Raw genomic sequence first — 16,564 nt, 5'->3', positions numbered from 1 at the left:
CCCATAAGTGGGTGTGGATGGGTTAAAACAGGTCCTCGTTAGTATAGTGGTCAGCATCGCCACCTGTCGGGTTGGAAACGGGGTTCGATTCCCCGACGGGGAGCTTATTTGGATGCCTGGTTCCATTTTGGACAATGTTGTCTACTTCAGTGAAATAATAGTCTCGTGATATTATAATAGTAGATGCCGTTTAATAGTTACGAAACCCCAAGAATTGGTGAGGTTAGGCAAAACAGGTCCTCGTTAGTATAGTTGTCCGTATCCCCGCCTGCCACGTGGGAGACCGGGGTTCGATTCCCCGACGGGGAGCTTATTTGGATGCTTCGTTTCATTTTGGCCAATGTTTAAGTCAGTGAAATAATAGTCTCGTGATATTATAATAGTAGATGCCGTTTAAAAGTTACGAAACCCCAAGAATTGGTGAGGTTAGGCTAAACAGGTCCTCGTTAGTATAGTGGTCAGTATCCCCGCCTGTCACGTGGGAGACCGGGGTTCGATTCCCCGACGGGGAGCTCATTTGGATGCTTGGTTTCATTTTGGACAATGTTGTCTAATTCAGTGCAATAATAGTCTCATGATATTATAAAACTAGATGCCGTGGAAATTGGCAAAATCCCAAGAATGGGTTTTGTTGGGAGAAAACAGGTCCTCGTTAGTATAGTGGTCAGTGTCCCCGCCTGTCACGTGGGAGACCGGGGTTCGATTCCCCGACGGGGAGCTCATTTGGATGCCTGGTTTCATTTTGGACAATGTTGTCTAATTCAGTGCAATAATAGTCTCATGATATTATAAAACTAGATGCCGTGGAAATTGGCAAAATCCCAAGAATGGGTTTTGTTGGGAGAAAACAGGTCCTCGTTAGTATAGTGGTCAGTATCCCCGCCTGTCACGTGGGAGACCGGTGTTCGATTCCCCGACGAGGAGCTTATTTCGATGCCTTGTTTCATTTTGGCCAATGTTTAAGTCAGTGAAATCATAGTCTTGTGATATTATAAAACTAGATGCCGTGGAAATTGGCAAAATCCCAAGAATGGGTTTTGGTGGGAGAAAACAGGTCCTCGTTAGTATAGTGGTCAGTATCCCCGCCTGTCACGTGGGAGACCGCGGTTCTATTCCCCGACGGGGAGCTTATTTGGATGCTTTGTTTCTTTTTGGCCAATGTTTAAGTCAGTGAAATCACAGTCTCGTGATATTATAAAACTAGATGCCGTGGAAATTGGCAAAATCCCAAGAATGGGTTTTGTTGGGAGAAAACAGGTCCTCGTTAGTATAGTGGTCAGTATCCCCGCCTGTCACGTGGGAGACCGGGGTTCGATTCCCCGACGGGGAGCTCATTTGGATGCTTGGTTTCATTTTGGACAATGTTGTCTAATTCAGTGCAATAATAGTCTCATGATATTATAAAATTAGATGCCGTGGAAATTGGCAAAATCCCAAGAATGGGTTTTGTTCGAAGAAAACAGGTCCTTGTTAGTATAGTGGTCAGTATCCCCGCCTGTCACGTGGGAGACCGGCGTTTGATTCCCCGATGGGGAGCATGTTCTTACGCCATTTTTTCTATCGGGAAACGTTCTCCGCCACAGCGCAATAATAGTCTCGTGATATTATAAAACTCGGTGCCATTGAAATTTTCAAAACCCCATAAGTGGGTGTGGATGGGTTAAAACAGGTCCTCGTTAGTATAGTGGTCAGCATCGCCGCCTGTCGGGTTGGAAACAGGGTTCGATTCCCCGACGGGGAGCTTATTTGGATGCTTTGTTTCTTTTTGGCCAATGTTTAAGTCAGTGAAATCACAGTCTCGTGATATTATAAAACTAGATGCCGTGGAAATTGGCAAAATCCCAAGAATGGATTTTGTTGGGAGAAAACAGGTCCTCGTTAGTATAGTGGTCAGTATCCCCGCCTGTCACGTGGGAGACCGGGGTTCGATTCCCCGACGGGGAGCTTATTTGGATGCTTCTTTTCATTTTGGCCAATGTTTAAGTCAGTGAAATAATAGTCTCGTGATATTATAATAGTAGATGCCGTTTAAAAGTTACGAAACCCCAAGAATTGGTGAGGTTAGGCTAAACAGGTCCTTGTTAGTATAGTGGTCAGTATCCCCGCCTGTCACGTGGGAGACCGGGGTTCGATTCCCCGACGGGGAGCTCATTTGGATGCCTGGTTTCATTTTGGACAATGTTGTCTAATTCAGTGCAATAATAGTCTCATTATATTATAAAACTAGATGCCGTGGAAATTGGCAAAATCCCAAGAATGGGTTTTGTTGGGAGAAAACAGGTCCTCGTTAGTATAGTGGTCAGTATCCCCGCCTGTCACGTGGGAGACCGCGGTTCGATTCCCCGACGGGGAGCCTATTTGGATGCCTGGTTCCTTTTTGGACAATGTTTTCTACTTCAGTGAAATAATAGTCTCGTGATATTATAATAGTAGATGCCGTTTAATAGTTACGGAACCCCAAGAATTGGTGAGGTTAGGCTAAACAGGTCCTCGTTAGTATAGTGGTCAGTTTCCCCGCCTGTCACGTGGGAGACCGGGGTTCGATTCCCCGACGGGGAGCTCATTTGGATGCTTGGTTTCATTTTGGACAAAGTTGTCTAATTCAGTGCAATAATAGTCTCATGATATTATAAAACTAGATGCCGTGGAAATTGGCAAAATCCCAAGAATGGGTTTTGTTAGGAGAAAACAGGTCCTCGTTAGTATAGTGGTCAGTGTCCCCGCCTGTCACGTGGGAGACCGGGGTTCGATTCCCCGACGGGGAGCTCATTTGGATGCCTGGTTTCATTTTGGACAATGTTGTCTAATTCAGTGCAATAATAGTCTCATGATATTATAAAACTAGATGCCGTGGAAATTGGCAAAATCCCAAGAATGGGTTTTGTTGGGAGAAAACAGGTCCTCGTTAGTATAGTGGTCAGTATCCCCGCCTGTCACGTGGGAGACCGGTGTTCGATTCCCCGACGAGGAGCTTATTTCGATGCCTTGTTTCATTTTGGCCAATGTTTAAGTCAGTGAAATCATAGTCTTGTGATATTTTAAAACAAGATGCCGTGGAAATTGGCAAAATCCCAAGAATGGGTTTTGTTGGGAGAAAACAGGTCCTCGTTAGTATAGTGGTCAGTATCCCCGCCTGTCACGTGGGAGACCGGGGTTCGATTCCCCGACGGGGAGCTCATTTGGATGCCTGGTTTCATTTTGGACAATGTTGTCTAATTCAGTGCAATAATAGTCTCATGATATTATAAAACTAGATGCCGTGGAAATTGGCAAAATCCCAAGAATGGGTTTTGTTCGAAGAAAACAGGTCCTTGTTAGTATAGTGGTCAGTATCCCCGCCTGTCACGTGGGAGACCGGCGTTTGATTCCCCGATGGGGAGCATGTTCTTACGCCATTTTTTCTATCGGGAAACGTTCTCCGCCACAGCGCAATAATAGTCTCGTGATATTATAAAACTCGGTGCCGTTGAAATTTTCAAAACCCCATAAGTGGGTGTGGATGGGTTAAAACAGGTCCTCGTTAGTATAGTGGTCAGCATCGCCGCCTGTCGGGTTGGAAACAGGGTTCGATTCCCCGACGGGGAGCTTATTTGGATGCTTTGTTTCTTTTTGGCCAATGTTTAAGTCAGTGAAATCACAGTCTCGTGATATTATAAAACTAGATGCCGTGGAAATTGGCAAAATCCCAAGAATGGATTTTGTTGGGAGAAAACAGGTCCTCGTTAGTATAGTGGTCAGTATCCCCGCCTGTCACGTGGGAGACCGGGGTTCGATTCCCCGACGGGGAGCTTATTTGGATGCTTCTTTTCATTTTGGCCAATGTTTAAGTCAGTGAAATAATAGTCTCGTGATATTATAATAGTAGATGCCGTTTAAAAGTTACGAAACCCCAAGAATTGGTGAGGTTAGGCTAAACAGGTCCTCGTTAGTATAGTGGTCAGTATCCCCGCCTGTCACGTGGGAGACCCGGGGTTCGATTCCCCGACGGGGAGCTCATTTGGATGCCTGGTTTCATTTTGGACAATGTTGTCTAATTCAGTGCAATAATAGTCTCATTATATTATAAAACTAGATGCCGTGGAAATTGGCAAAATCCCAAGAATGGGTTTTGTTGGGAGAAAACAGGTCCTCGTTAGTATAGTGGTCAGTATCCCCGCCTGTCACGTGGGAGACCGGGGTTCGATTCCCCGACGGGGAGCTTATTTGGATGCCTGGTTCCATTTTGGACAATGTTTTCTACTTCAGTGAAATAATAGTCTCGTGATATTATAATAGTAGATGCCGTTTAATAGTTACGAAGCCCCAAGAATTGGTGAGGTTAGGCAAAACAGGTCCTCGTTAGTATAGTGGTCAGTATCCCCGCCTGTCACGTGGGAGACCGGGGTTCGATTCCCCGACGGGGAGCTCATTTGGATGCCTGGTTTCATTTTGGACAATGTTGTCTAATTCAGTGCAATAATAGTCTCATGATATTATAAAACTAGATGCCGTGGAAATTGGCAAAATCCCAAGAATGGGTTTTGTTGGGAGAAAACAGGTCCTCGTTAGTATAGTGGTCAGTATCCCTGCCTGTCACGTGGGAGACCGGGGTTCGATTCCCCGACGGGGCGCTTATTTGGATACCTGGTCACATTTTGGCCAATGTTTAAGTCAGTGAAATCATAGTGTCGTGATATTATAAAACTATAGATGCCGTGGAAATTGGCAAAATCCCAAGAATGGGTTTGGTTGGGAGAAAACAGGTCCTCGTTAGTATAGTGGTCAGTATCCCCGCCTGTCACATGGGAGACTGGGGTTTGATTCCCCGACGGGGAGCTTATTTGGATGCCTGGTTTCATTTTGGACAATGTTGTCTACTTCAGTGCAATAATAGTGTCGTGATATTATAATAGTAGATGCCGTTTAAAAGTTACAAAACCCCAAGAATTGGTGAGGTTAGGCAAAACAGGTCCTCGTTAGTATAGTGGTCCGTATCCCCGCCTGCCACGTGGGAGACCGTGGTTCGATTCTCCGACGGGGAGCTTATTTGGATGCCTTGTTTCATTTTGGCCAATGTTTAAGTCAGTGAAATCATAGACTCGTGATATTATAAAACTAGATGCCGTGGAAATTGGCAAAATCCCAAGAATGGGTTTTGGTGGGAGAAAACAGGTCCTCGTTAGTATAGTGGTCAGTATCTCCGCCTGTCTTTTTGGAGACCGGGGTTCGATTCCCCGACAGCGAGCCTATTTAGATGCCTTGTTTCTTTTTGGACAATGTTTAAGTCAGTGAAATAATAGTCTCGTGATATTATAATAGTAGATGTCGTTTAATAGTTACGAAACCCCAAGAATTGGTGAGGTTAGGCAAAACAGGTCCTCGTTAGTATAGTTGTCCGTATCCCCGCCTGCCACGTGGGAGACCGGGGTTTGATTCTCCGACGGGGAGCTTATTTGGATGCCTTGTTTAATTTTGGCCAATGTTTAAGTCAGTGAAATCACAGTCTCGTGATATTATAAAAATAGATGCCGTGGAAATTGGCAAAATCCCAAGAATGGATTTTGTTGGGAGAAAACAGGTCCTCGTTAGTATAGTGGTCAGTATCCCCGCCTGTCACGTGGGAGACCGGGGTTCGATTCCCCGACGAGGAGCTTATTTCGATGCCTTGTTTCATTTTGTCCAATGTTTAAGTCAGTGAAATAATAGTCTCGTGATATTATAATAGTAGATGCCGTGGAAAGTTCCGAAACAACAAAAGTGGGTGTGGTTTGGGGAAATCAGGTCCTCGTTAGTATAGTGGTCAGTATCCCCGCCTGTCACGTGGGAGACCGGGGTTCGATTCCCCGACGGGGAGCTCATTTGGATGCCTGGTTTCATTTTGGACAATGTTGTCTAATTCAGTGCAATAATAGTCTCATGATATTATAAAACTAGATGCCGTGGAAATTGGCAAAATCCCAAGAATGGGTTTTGTTCGAAGAAAACAGGTCCTTGTTAGTATAGTGGTCAGTATCCCCGCCTGTCACGTGGGAGACCGGGGTTCGATTCCCCGACGGGGAGCTTATTTGGATGCCTGGTTTCATTTTGGACAATGTTGTCTACTTCAGTGCAATAATAGTCTTGATATTATAAAAGTAGATGCCATGGAAATTGCCAAAATACCAAGAGTGGGTGTGGTTGGATGAAAACATGTTCTCGTTAGAATACTGGTCAGTATCCCTGCTTGTCACGTGGGACGCCGGGGTTTGATTCCCCGATGGGGAGCATGTTTTTACACCATTTTTTCTATCGTGAAACGTTCTCCGCCACAGCGCAATAATAGTCTCGTGATATTATAAAAGTAGGTGCCGTTGAAATTTTCAAAACCCCATAAGTGGGTGTGGATGGGTTAAAACAGGTCCTCGTTAGAATACTGGTCAGCATCCCCACCTGTCTGGTTGGAGACCGGGGTTCGATTCTCTGATGGGGAGCTTATTTGGATGCCTGGTTTCATTTTGGACAATGTTGTCTACTTCAGTGCAATCATAGTGTCGTGATATTATAATAGTAGATGCCGTGGAAAGTTACTGTTAAGGAAGAAAATCATCTAAATTGGTTAACTTTGGAAAAAAGTTGGCTCTCTCTCTTCCTTTAGATCCCAGGTCCTCTCGGCAGGCCACGTGTAGCCACAAGGAAAACAACAATGCGTGTTGACGTCACAGAATTACAGAATTTAATCCAATAAGAAACAACTTATGAATTAACAACAAAACTGCAGAACAACAGAAACATACATTCATTACCTGAGACAAAAAGATAGAAAAGAAAAAGGCAAAGACGCGTCTTTGGAGAGAGCTGGTGCAAAAAAGGCAAAATAGTGGCAGCTATCTGACTCATTACTCCTGGGCACGAGCTTTAATAATGTAGGTGCGTACCTCCGCTTGACCAACTGGAAGCTACCTTGGACACTCAGAAATACTTAGAACTTCCCCTAATTTACTGCTGTGAACAAAGGCCATTTGCTCTTTTGTTTAACAAACAAAGAGGAGAGCCTCATCCTGAACTCCTGTGGTTTTAAAACCATCTAAATAAAAGATATACAGAGAAAAGGATTTCACAGATATGTGTGAAAGCCGGAGTCTCTCCCGCTATCGCTCCCTACATAAATTCTCAGGAACAAACTTAAATTTTGTAATTAATTTAAGGAAAGTTTATGTTAACAAACTCAGTTTTGCTCTTCTGCACTCAGCATCCCAAAAGATTGAGTCCTGCCTTAAACCAAAAATAACATAAAATCAACAGAACAAAATGAGGTACAATTCCTTTTTCTAACCTATAAAACATAATATTCAATCCTAAATATACAAGTTAACACAATCATTTTCCAAAACCCCATTTAACATAAATCCTGAGCAATTTTCTAATACTAAACAAAACATTTTCATTTAATTCTAACAGTCAGAAATAATACAGTTTTCAAATCCATTCATCATCGTCTAAATTAATTCTAAAACTAAGTAATGCAATTTCCATCAGAGAATGCTATCTATAACTAAGAAAAATATCTTGTAAATAAATGTTTGTGGTTCAAAATCTTCACATAACCCAGATGTTCACAGAAGAATTCTGATCTCCTGTGAACTCGGCAAGTTCCTATTTCCCAAGGTAATGTAAATGATACTGGCCTCTACTTTCCTGCATATGTTAATCTATGGCAGGGGTGTCGAACTCCAGTCCTCAAGGGCCGCTGTCCTGCAGTGTTTAGATGTGCCACAGGTAAAAAACAGTGGAATGAAATGGTTTAATTACCTCCTCCCTGTGTAGATCGGTTCTCCTGAGCCTTGCTAATGACCTAATTATTCTTTTCAGGTGTGGTGCAGCAGAGGCACATCTAAAAGTTGCAGGACAGCGGCCCTTGAGGACTGGAGTTTGACACCCCTGATCTATGGCCTCCTGTCCTATGTGTTACAACCACAGGGGTCCAGGGAGAAGCTCTACAGATCACCCCATTTTCCTTGGTATTTTTGAATACTTACCCAGCCATAGTTTAATTTTAAATCACTAACAGAAACCTGATCAAAGTTTAAAGATTTGTTCAAAAAGATTAAACTGTATTAAACACTAAAAATAATTTTTTTCTCAACATTACGAAACCCCAAGAATTGGTGAGGTTGGGCAAAACAGGTCCTTGTTAGTATAGTGGTCAGTATCCCCGCCTGTCACGTGGGAGACCGGGGTTCGATTCTCGGATGGAGAGCTTATTTGGATGCCTCGTTTCATTTTGGCCAATGTTTAAGTCAGTGAAATAATAGTCTCGTGATATTATAATAGTAGATGCCGTTTAAAAGTTACGAAACCCCAAGAATTGGTGAGGTTAGGCAAAACAGGTCCTCGTTAGTATAGTGGTCAGTATCCCCGCCTGTCATGTGGGAGACCGGGGTTCGATTCCCCGAGGGGGCGCTTATTTGGATACCTGGTTACATTTTGGCCAATGTTTAAGTCAGTGAAATCATAATCTCGTGATATTATAAAACTAGATGCCGTGGAAATTGGCAAAATCCCAAGAATGTCTTTTGTTGGGAGAAAACAGGTCCTCGTTAGTATAGTGGTCAGTATCCCCGCCTGTCATGTGGGAGACCGGGGTTCGATTCCCCGACGGGGCGCTTATTTGGATACCTGGTTACATTTTGGCCAACGTTTAAGTCAGTGAAATCATAATCTCGTGATATTATAAAACTAGATGCCGTGGAAATTGGCAAAATCCCAAGAATGGGTTTTGTTGGGAGAAAACAGGTCATCGTTAGTATAGTGGTCAGTATCCCCGCCTGTCACGTGGGAGACCGGGGTTCGATTCCCCGACGGGGAGCTTATTTGGATGCCTCGTTTCATTTTGGACAATGTTGTCTACTTCAGTGCAATAATAGTGTCGTGATATTATAATAGTAGATGCCTTGGAAATTTACGAAACCCCAAGAATTGGTGAGGTTAGGCAAAACAGGTCCTCGTTAGTATAGTGGTCAGTATCTCCGCCTGTCACGTGGGAGACCGGGGTTCGATTCCCCGACGGAGAGCTTATTTGGATGCCTCGTTTCATTTTGGCCAATGTTTAAGTCAGTGAAATAATAGTCTCGTGATATTATAATAGTAGATGCCGTTTAAAAGTTACGAAACCCCAAGAATTGGTGAGGTTAGGCTAAACAGGTCCTTGTTAGTATAGTGGTCAGTATCCCCGCCTGTCACGTGGGAGACCGGGGTTCGATTCCCCGACGGGGAGCTCATTTGGATGCCTGGTTTCATTTTGGACAATGTTGTCTAATTCAGTGCAATAATAGTCTCATTATATTATAAAACTAGATGCCGTGGAAATTGGCAAAATCCCAAGAATGGGTTTTGTTGGGAGAAAACAGGTCCTCGTTAGTATAGTGGTCAGTATCCCCGCCTGTCACGTGGGAGACCGCGGTTCGATTCCCCGACGGGGAGCCTATTTGGATGCCTGGTTCCTTTTTGGACAATGTTTTCTACTTCAGTGAAATAATAGTCTCGTGATATTATAATAGTAGATGCCGTTTAATAGTTACGGAACCCCAAGAATTGGTGAGGTTAGGCTAAACAGGTCCTCGTTAGTATAGTGGTCAGTTTCCCCGCCTGTCACGTGGGAGACCGGGGTTCGATTCCCCGACGGGGAGCTCATTTGGATGCTTGGTTTCATTTTGGACAAAGTTGTCTAATTCAGTGCAATAATAGTCTCATGATATTATAAAACTAGATGCCGTGGAAATTGGCAAAATCCCAAGAATGGGTTTTGTTAGGAGAAAACAGGTCCTCGTTAGTATAGTGGTCAGTGTCCCCGCCTGTCACGTGGGAGACCGGGGTTCGATTCCCCGACGGGGAGCTCATTTGGATGCCTGGTTTCATTTTGGACAATGTTGTCTAATTCAGTGCAATAATAGTCTCATGATATTATAAAACTAGATGCCGTGGAAATTGGCAAAATCCCAAGAATGGGTTTTGTTGGGAGAAAACAGGTCCTCGTTAGTATAGTGGTCAGTATCCCCGCCTGTCACGTGGGAGACCGGTGTTCGATTCCCCGACGAGGAGCTTATTTCGATGCCTTGTTTCATTTTGGCCAATGTTTAAGTCAGTGAAATCATAGTCTTGTGATATTTTAAAACAAGATGCCGTGGAAATTGGCAAAATCCCAAGAATGGGTTTTGTTGGGAGAAAACAGGTCCTCGTTAGTATAGTGGTCAGTATCCCCGCCTGTCACGTGGGAGACCGGGGTTCGATTCCCCGACGGGGAGCTCATTTGGATGCCTGGTTTCATTTTGGACAATGTTGTCTAATTCAGTGCAATAATAGTCTCATGATATTATAAAACTAGATGCCGTGGAAATTGGCAAAATCCCAAGAATGGGTTTTGTTCGAAGAAAACAGGTCCTTGTTAGTATAGTGGTCAGTATCCCCGCCTGTCACGTGGGAGACCGGCGTTTGATTCCCCGATGGGGAGCATGTTCTTACGCCATTTTTTCTATCGGGAAACGTTCTCCGCCACAGCGCAATAATAGTCTCGTGATATTATAAAACTCGGTGCCGTTGAAATTTTCAAAACCCCATAAGTGGGTGTGGATGGGTTAAAACAGGTCCTCGTTAGTATAGTGGTCAGCATCGCCGCCTGTCGGGTTGGAAACAGGGTTCGATTCCCCGACGGGGAGCTTATTTGGATGCTTTGTTTCTTTTTGGCCAATGTTTAAGTCAGTGAAATCACAGTCTCGTGATATTATAAAACTAGATGCCGTGGAAATTGGCAAAATCCCAAGAATGGATTTTGTTGGGAGAAAACAGGTCCTCGTTAGTATAGTGGTCAGTATCCCCGCCTGTCACGTGGGAGACCGGGGTTCGATTCCCCGACGGGGAGCTTATTTGGATGCTTCTTTTCATTTTGGCCAATGTTTAAGTCAGTGAAATAATAGTCTCGTGATATTATAATAGTAGATGCCGTTTAAAAGTTACGAAACCCCAAGAATTGGTGAGGTTAGGCTAAACAGGTCCTCGTTAGTATAGTGGTCAGTATCCCCGCCTGTCACGTGGGAGACCCGGGGTTCGATTCCCCGACGGGGAGCTCATTTGGATGCCTGGTTTCATTTTGGACAATGTTGTCTAATTCAGTGCAATAATAGTCTCATTATATTATAAAACTAGATGCCGTGGAAATTGGCAAAATCCCAAGAATGGGTTTTGTTGGGAGAAAACAGGTCCTCGTTAGTATAGTGGTCAGTATCCCCGCCTGTCACGTGGGAGACCGGGGTTCGATTCCCCGACGGGGAGCTTATTTGGATGCCTGGTTCCATTTTGGACAATGTTTTCTACTTCAGTGAAATAATAGTCTCGTGATATTATAATAGTAGATGCCGTTTAATAGTTACGAAGCCCCAAGAATTGGTGAGGTTAGGCAAAACAGGTCCTCGTTAGTATAGTGGTCAGTATCCCCGCCTGTCACGTGGGAGACCGGGGTTCGATTCCCCGACGGGGAGCTCATTTGGATGCCTGGTTTCATTTTGGACAATGTTGTCTAATTCAGTGCAATAATAGTCTCATGATATTATAAAACTAGATGCCGTGGAAATTGGCAAAATCCCAAGAATGGGTTTTGTTGGGAGAAAACAGGTCCTCGTTAGTATAGTGGTCAGTATCCCCGCCTGTCACGTGGGAGACCGGGGTTCGATTCCCCGACGGGGAGCTTATTTGGATGCCTGGTTCCATTTTGGACAATGTTTTCTACTTCAGTGAAATAATAGTCTCGTGATATTATAATAGTAGATGCCGTTTAATAGTTACGAAGCCCCAAGAATTGGTGAGGTTAGGCAAAACAGGTCCTCGTTAGTATAGTGGTCAGTATCCCCGCCTGTCACGTGGGAGACCGGGGTTCGATTCCCCGACGGGGAGCTCATTTGGATGCCTGGTTTCATTTTGGACAATGTTGTCTAATTCAGTGCAATAATAGTCTCATGATATTATAAAACTAGATGCCGTGGAAATTGGCAAAATCCCAAGAATGGGTTTTGTTGGGAGAAAACAGGTCCTCGTTAGTATAGTGGTCAGTATCCCTGCCTGTCACGTGGGAGACCGGGGTTCGATTCCCCGACGGGGCGCTTATTTGGATACCTGGTCACATTTTGGCCAATGTTTAAGTCAGTGAAATCATAGTGTCGTGATATTATAAAACTATAGATGCCGTGGAAATTGGCAAAATCCCAAGAATGGGTTTGGTTGGGAGAAAACAGGTCCTCGTTAGTATAGTGGTCAGTATCCCCGCCTGTCACATGGGAGACTGGGGTTTGATTCCCCGACGGGGAGCTTATTTGGATGCCTGGTTTCATTTTGGACAATGTTGTCTACTTCAGTGCAATAATAGTGTCGTGATATTATAATAGTAGATGCCGTTTAAAAGTTACAAAACCCCAAGAATTGGTGAGGTTAGGCAAAACAGGTCCTCGTTAGTATAGTGGTCCGTATCCCCGCCTGCCACGTGGGAGACCGTGGTTCGATTCTCCGGCGGGGAGCTTATTTGGATGCCTTGTTTCATTTTGGCCAATGTTTAAGTCAGTGAAATCATAGACTCGTGATATTATAAAACTAGATGCCGTGGAAATTGGCAAAATCCCAAGAATGGGTTTTGGTGGGAGAAAACAGGTCCTCGTTAGTATAGTGGTCAGTATCTCCGCCTGTCTTTTTGGAGACCGGGGTTCGATTCCCCGACAGCGAGCCTATTTAGATGCCTTGTTTCTTTTTGGACAATGTTTAAGTCAGTGAAATAATAGTCTCGTGATATTATAATAGTAGATGTCGTTTAATAGTTACGAAACCCCAAGAATTGGTGAGGTTAGGCAAAACAGGTCCTCGTTAGTATAGTTGTCCGTATCCCCGCCTGCCACGTGGGAGACCGGGGTTTGATTCTCCGACGGGGAGCTTATTTGGATGCCTTGTTTAATTTTGGCCAATGTTTAAGTCAGTGAAATCACAGTCTCGTGATATTATAAAAATAGATGCCGTGGAAATTGGCAAAATCCCAAGAATGGATTTTGTTGGGAGAAAACAGGTCCTCGTTAGTATAGTGGTCAGTATCCCCGCCTGTCACGTGGGAGACCGGGGTTCGATTCCCCGACGAGGAGCTTATTTCGATGCCTTGTTTCATTTTGTCCAATGTTTAAGTCAGTGAAATAATAGTCTCGTGATATTATAATAGTAGATGCCGTGGAAAGTTCCGAAACAACAAAAGTGGGTGTGGTTTGGGGAAATCAGGTCCTCGTTAGTATAGTGGTCAGTATCCCCGCCTGTCACGTGGGAGACCGGGGTTCGATTCCCCGACGGGGAGCTCATTTGGATGCCTGGTTTCATTTTGGACAATGTTGTCTAATTCAGTGCAATAATAGTCTCATGATATTATAAAACTAGATGCCGTGGAAATTGGCAAAATCCCAAGAATGGGTTTTGTTCGAAGAAAACAGGTCCTTGTTAGTATAGTGGTCAGTATCCCCGCCTGTCACGTGGGAGACCGGGGTTCGATTCCCCGACGGGGAGCTTATTTGGATGCCTGGTTTCATTTTGGACAATGTTGTCTACTTCAGTGCAATAATAGTCTTGATATTATAAAAGTAGATGCCATGGAAATTGCCAAAATACCAAGAGTGGGTGTGGTTGGATGAAAACATGTTCTCGTTAGAATACTGGTCAGTATCCCTGCTTGTCACGTGGGACGCCGGGGTTTGATTCCCCGATGGGGAGCATGTTTTTACACCATTTTTTCTATCGTGAAACGTTCTCCGCCACAGCGCAATAATAGTCTCGTGATATTATAAAAGTAGGTGCCGTTGAAATTTTCAAAACCCCATAAGTGGGTGTGGATGGGTTAAAACAGGTCCTCGTTAGAATACTGGTCAGCATCCCCACCTGTCTGGTTGGAGACCGGGGTTCGATTCTCTGATGGGGAGCTTATTTGGATGCCTGGTTTCATTTTGGACAATGTTGTCTACTTCAGTGCAATCATAGTGTCGTGATATTATAATAGTAGATGCCGTGGAAAGTTACTGTTAAGGAAGAAAATCATCTAAATTGGTTAACTTTGGAAAAAAGTTGGCTCTCTCTCTTCCTTTAGATCCCAGGTCCTCTCGGCAGGCCACGTGTAGCCACAAGGAAAACAACAATGCGTGTTGACGTCACAGAATTACAGAATTTAATCCAATAAGAAACAACTTATGAATTAACAACAAAACTGCAGAACAACAGAAACATACATTCATTACCTGAGACAAAAAGATAGAAAAGAAAAAGGCAAAGACGCGTCTTTGGAGAGAGCTGGTGCAAAAAAGGCAAAATAGTGGCAGCTATCTGACTCATTACTCCTGGGCACGAGCTTTAATAATGTAGGTGCGTACCTCCGCTTGACCAACTGGAAGCTACCTTGGACACTCAGAAATACTTAGAACTTCCCCTAATTTACTGCTGTGAACAAAGGCCATTTGCTCTTTTGTTTAACAAACAAAGAGGAGAGCCTCATCCTGAACTCCTGTGGTTTTAAAACCATCTAAATAAAAGATATACAGAGAAAAGGATTTCACAGATATGTGTGAAAGCCGGAGTCTCTCCCGCTATCGCTCCCTACATAAATTCTCAGGAACAAACTTAAATTTTGTAATTAATTTAAGGAAAGTTTATGTTAACAAACTCAGTTTTGCTCTTCTGCACTCAGCATCCCAAAAGATTGAGTCCTGCCTTAAACCAAAAATAACATAAAATCAACAGAACAAAATGAGGTACAATTCCTTTTTCTAACCTATAAAACATAATATTCAATCCTAAATATACAAGTTAACACAATCATTTTCCAAAACCCCATTTAACATAAATCCTGAGCAATTTTCTAATACTAAACAAAACATTTTCATTTAATTCTAACAGTCAGAAATAATACAGTTTTCAAATCCATTCATCATCGTCTAAATTAATTCTAAAACTAAGTAATGCAATTTCCATCAGAGAATGCTATCTATAACTAAGAAAAATATCTTGTAAATAAATGTTTGTGGTTCAAAATCTTCACATAACCCAGATGTTCACAGAAGAATTCTGATCTCCTGTGAACTCGGCAAGTTCCTATTTCCCAAGGTAATGTAAATGATACTGGCCTCTACTTTCCTGCATATGTTAATCTATGGCAGGGGTGTCGAACTCCAGTCCTCAAGGGCCGCTGTCCTGCAGTGTTTAGATGTGCCACAGGTAAAAAACAGTGGAATGAAATGGTTTAATTACCTCCTCCCTGTGTAGATCGGTTCTCCTGAGCCTTGCTAATGACCTAATTATTCTTTTCAGGTGTGGTGCAGCAGAGGCACATCTAAAAGTTGCAGGACAGCGGCCCTTGAGGACTGGAGTTTGACACCCCTGATCTATGGCCTCCTGTCCTATGTGTTACAACCACAGGGGTCCAGGGAGAAGCTCTACAGATCACCCCATTTTCCTTGGTATTTTTGAATACTTACCCAGCCATAGTTTAATTTTAAATCACTAACAGAAACCTGATCAAAGTTTAAAGATTTGTTCAAAAAGATTAAACTGTATTAAACACTAAAAATAATTTTTTTCTCAACATTACGAAACCCCAAGAATTGGTGAGGTTGGGCAAAACAGGTCCTTGTTAGTATAGTGGTCAGTATCCCCGCCTGTCACGTGGGAGACCGGGGTTCGATTCTCGGATGGAGAGCTTATTTGGATGCCTCGTTTCATTTTGGCCAATGTTTAAGTCAGTGAAATAATAGTCTCGTGATATTATAATAGTAGATGCCGTTTAAAAGTTACGAAACCCCAAGAATTGGTGAGGTTAGGCAAAACAGGTCCTCGTTAGTATAGTGGTCAGTATCCCCGCCTGTCATGTGGGAGACCGGGGTTCGATTCCCCGAGGGGGCGCTTATTTGGATACCTGGTTACATTTTGGCCAATGTTTAAGTCAGTGAAATCATAATCTCGTGATATTATAAAACTAGATGCCGTGGAAATTGGCAAAATCCCAAGAATGTCTTTTGTTGGGAGAAAACAGGTCCTCGTTAGTATAGTGGTCAGTATCCCCGCCTGTCATGTGGGAGACCGGGGTTCGATTCCCCGACGGGGCGCTTATTTGGATACCTGGTTACATTTTGGCCAACGTTTAAGTCAGTGAAATCATAATCTCGTGATATTATAAAACTAGATGCCGTGGAAATTGGCAAAATCCCAAGAATGGGTTTTGTTGGGAGAAAACAGGTCATCGTTAGTATAGTGGTCAGTATCCCCGCCTGTCACGTGGGAGACCGGGGTTCGATTCCCCGACGGGGAGCTTATTTGGATGCCTCGTTTCATTTTGGACAATGTTGTCTACTTCAGTGCAATAATAGTGTCGTGATATTATAATAGTAGATGCCTTGGAAATTTACGAAACCCCAAGAATTGGTGAGGTTAGGCAAAACAGGTCCTCGTTAGTATAGTGGTCAGTATCTCCGCCTGTCACGTGGGAGACTGGGGTTCGATTCCCTGACGGAGAGCTTATTTGGATGCCTCGTTTCATTTTGGCCAATGTTTA

The 16,564-nt window shown here is 43.6% G+C and overlaps 19 non-coding genes across 19 annotated transcripts; all 19 read left to right on the top strand.

The window, feature by feature from the left end:
* The first annotated feature begins 440 nt into the window (after positions 1–440).
* trnad-guc (transfer RNA aspartic acid (anticodon GUC)) lies at positions 441–512 on the top strand. Its single transcript has one exon. It is a non-coding gene; the product is annotated as a tRNA-Asp (tRNA).
* Positions 513–1,258: 746 nt separating this feature from the next.
* Positions 1,259–1,330, top strand: trnad-guc (transfer RNA aspartic acid (anticodon GUC)). Its single transcript has one exon. It is a non-coding gene; the product is annotated as a tRNA-Asp (tRNA).
* Positions 1,331–1,872: 542 nt separating this feature from the next.
* trnad-guc (transfer RNA aspartic acid (anticodon GUC)) lies at positions 1,873–1,944 on the top strand. Its single transcript has one exon. It is a non-coding gene; the product is annotated as a tRNA-Asp (tRNA).
* Positions 1,945–3,102: 1,158 nt separating this feature from the next.
* Positions 3,103–3,174, top strand: trnad-guc (transfer RNA aspartic acid (anticodon GUC)). Its single transcript has one exon. It is a non-coding gene; the product is annotated as a tRNA-Asp (tRNA).
* A 542-nt stretch (positions 3,175–3,716) lies between these two features.
* Positions 3,717–3,788, top strand: trnad-guc (transfer RNA aspartic acid (anticodon GUC)). The gene has a single exon. It is a non-coding gene; the product is annotated as a tRNA-Asp (tRNA).
* A 131-nt stretch (positions 3,789–3,919) lies between these two features.
* trnad-guc (transfer RNA aspartic acid (anticodon GUC)) lies at positions 3,920–3,992 on the top strand. The gene has a single exon. It is a non-coding gene; the product is annotated as a tRNA-Asp (tRNA).
* Positions 3,993–4,126: 134 nt separating this feature from the next.
* Positions 4,127–4,198, top strand: trnad-guc (transfer RNA aspartic acid (anticodon GUC)). Its single transcript has one exon. It is a non-coding gene; the product is annotated as a tRNA-Asp (tRNA).
* A 134-nt stretch (positions 4,199–4,332) lies between these two features.
* trnad-guc (transfer RNA aspartic acid (anticodon GUC)) lies at positions 4,333–4,404 on the top strand. The gene has a single exon. It is a non-coding gene; the product is annotated as a tRNA-Asp (tRNA).
* Positions 4,405–5,558: 1,154 nt separating this feature from the next.
* Positions 5,559–5,630, top strand: trnad-guc (transfer RNA aspartic acid (anticodon GUC)). The gene has a single exon. It is a non-coding gene; the product is annotated as a tRNA-Asp (tRNA).
* A 131-nt stretch (positions 5,631–5,761) lies between these two features.
* On the top strand, positions 5,762–5,833 carry trnad-guc (transfer RNA aspartic acid (anticodon GUC)). The gene has a single exon. It is a non-coding gene; the product is annotated as a tRNA-Asp (tRNA).
* Positions 5,834–10,187: 4,354 nt separating this feature from the next.
* Positions 10,188–10,259, top strand: trnad-guc (transfer RNA aspartic acid (anticodon GUC)). The gene has a single exon. It is a non-coding gene; the product is annotated as a tRNA-Asp (tRNA).
* A 542-nt stretch (positions 10,260–10,801) lies between these two features.
* Positions 10,802–10,873, top strand: trnad-guc (transfer RNA aspartic acid (anticodon GUC)). The gene has a single exon. It is a non-coding gene; the product is annotated as a tRNA-Asp (tRNA).
* A 131-nt stretch (positions 10,874–11,004) lies between these two features.
* On the top strand, positions 11,005–11,077 carry trnad-guc (transfer RNA aspartic acid (anticodon GUC)). The gene has a single exon. It is a non-coding gene; the product is annotated as a tRNA-Asp (tRNA).
* Positions 11,078–11,211: 134 nt separating this feature from the next.
* On the top strand, positions 11,212–11,283 carry trnad-guc (transfer RNA aspartic acid (anticodon GUC)). The gene has a single exon. It is a non-coding gene; the product is annotated as a tRNA-Asp (tRNA).
* Positions 11,284–11,417: 134 nt separating this feature from the next.
* trnad-guc (transfer RNA aspartic acid (anticodon GUC)) lies at positions 11,418–11,489 on the top strand. The gene has a single exon. It is a non-coding gene; the product is annotated as a tRNA-Asp (tRNA).
* Positions 11,490–11,623: 134 nt separating this feature from the next.
* Positions 11,624–11,695, top strand: trnad-guc (transfer RNA aspartic acid (anticodon GUC)). Its single transcript has one exon. It is a non-coding gene; the product is annotated as a tRNA-Asp (tRNA).
* A 134-nt stretch (positions 11,696–11,829) lies between these two features.
* On the top strand, positions 11,830–11,901 carry trnad-guc (transfer RNA aspartic acid (anticodon GUC)). The gene has a single exon. It is a non-coding gene; the product is annotated as a tRNA-Asp (tRNA).
* A 1,154-nt stretch (positions 11,902–13,055) lies between these two features.
* Positions 13,056–13,127, top strand: trnad-guc (transfer RNA aspartic acid (anticodon GUC)). Its single transcript has one exon. It is a non-coding gene; the product is annotated as a tRNA-Asp (tRNA).
* Positions 13,128–13,258: 131 nt separating this feature from the next.
* On the top strand, positions 13,259–13,330 carry trnad-guc (transfer RNA aspartic acid (anticodon GUC)). Its single transcript has one exon. It is a non-coding gene; the product is annotated as a tRNA-Asp (tRNA).
* The last annotated feature ends 3,234 nt before the right edge of the window (positions 13,331–16,564 follow it).

Source organism: Poecilia mexicana, unplaced genomic scaffold (assembly GCF_051168715.1).
Source record: "Poecilia mexicana isolate PSO_F unplaced genomic scaffold, ASM5116871v1 scaffold_2, whole genome shotgun sequence".
In the NCBI taxonomy this organism is placed as follows: domain Eukaryota; kingdom Metazoa; phylum Chordata; class Actinopteri; order Cyprinodontiformes; family Poeciliidae; genus Poecilia; species Poecilia mexicana.
The sequence above is the reverse complement of the archived record's forward strand: the minus strand, read 5'-3'. Positions and strand labels throughout refer to the sequence as shown.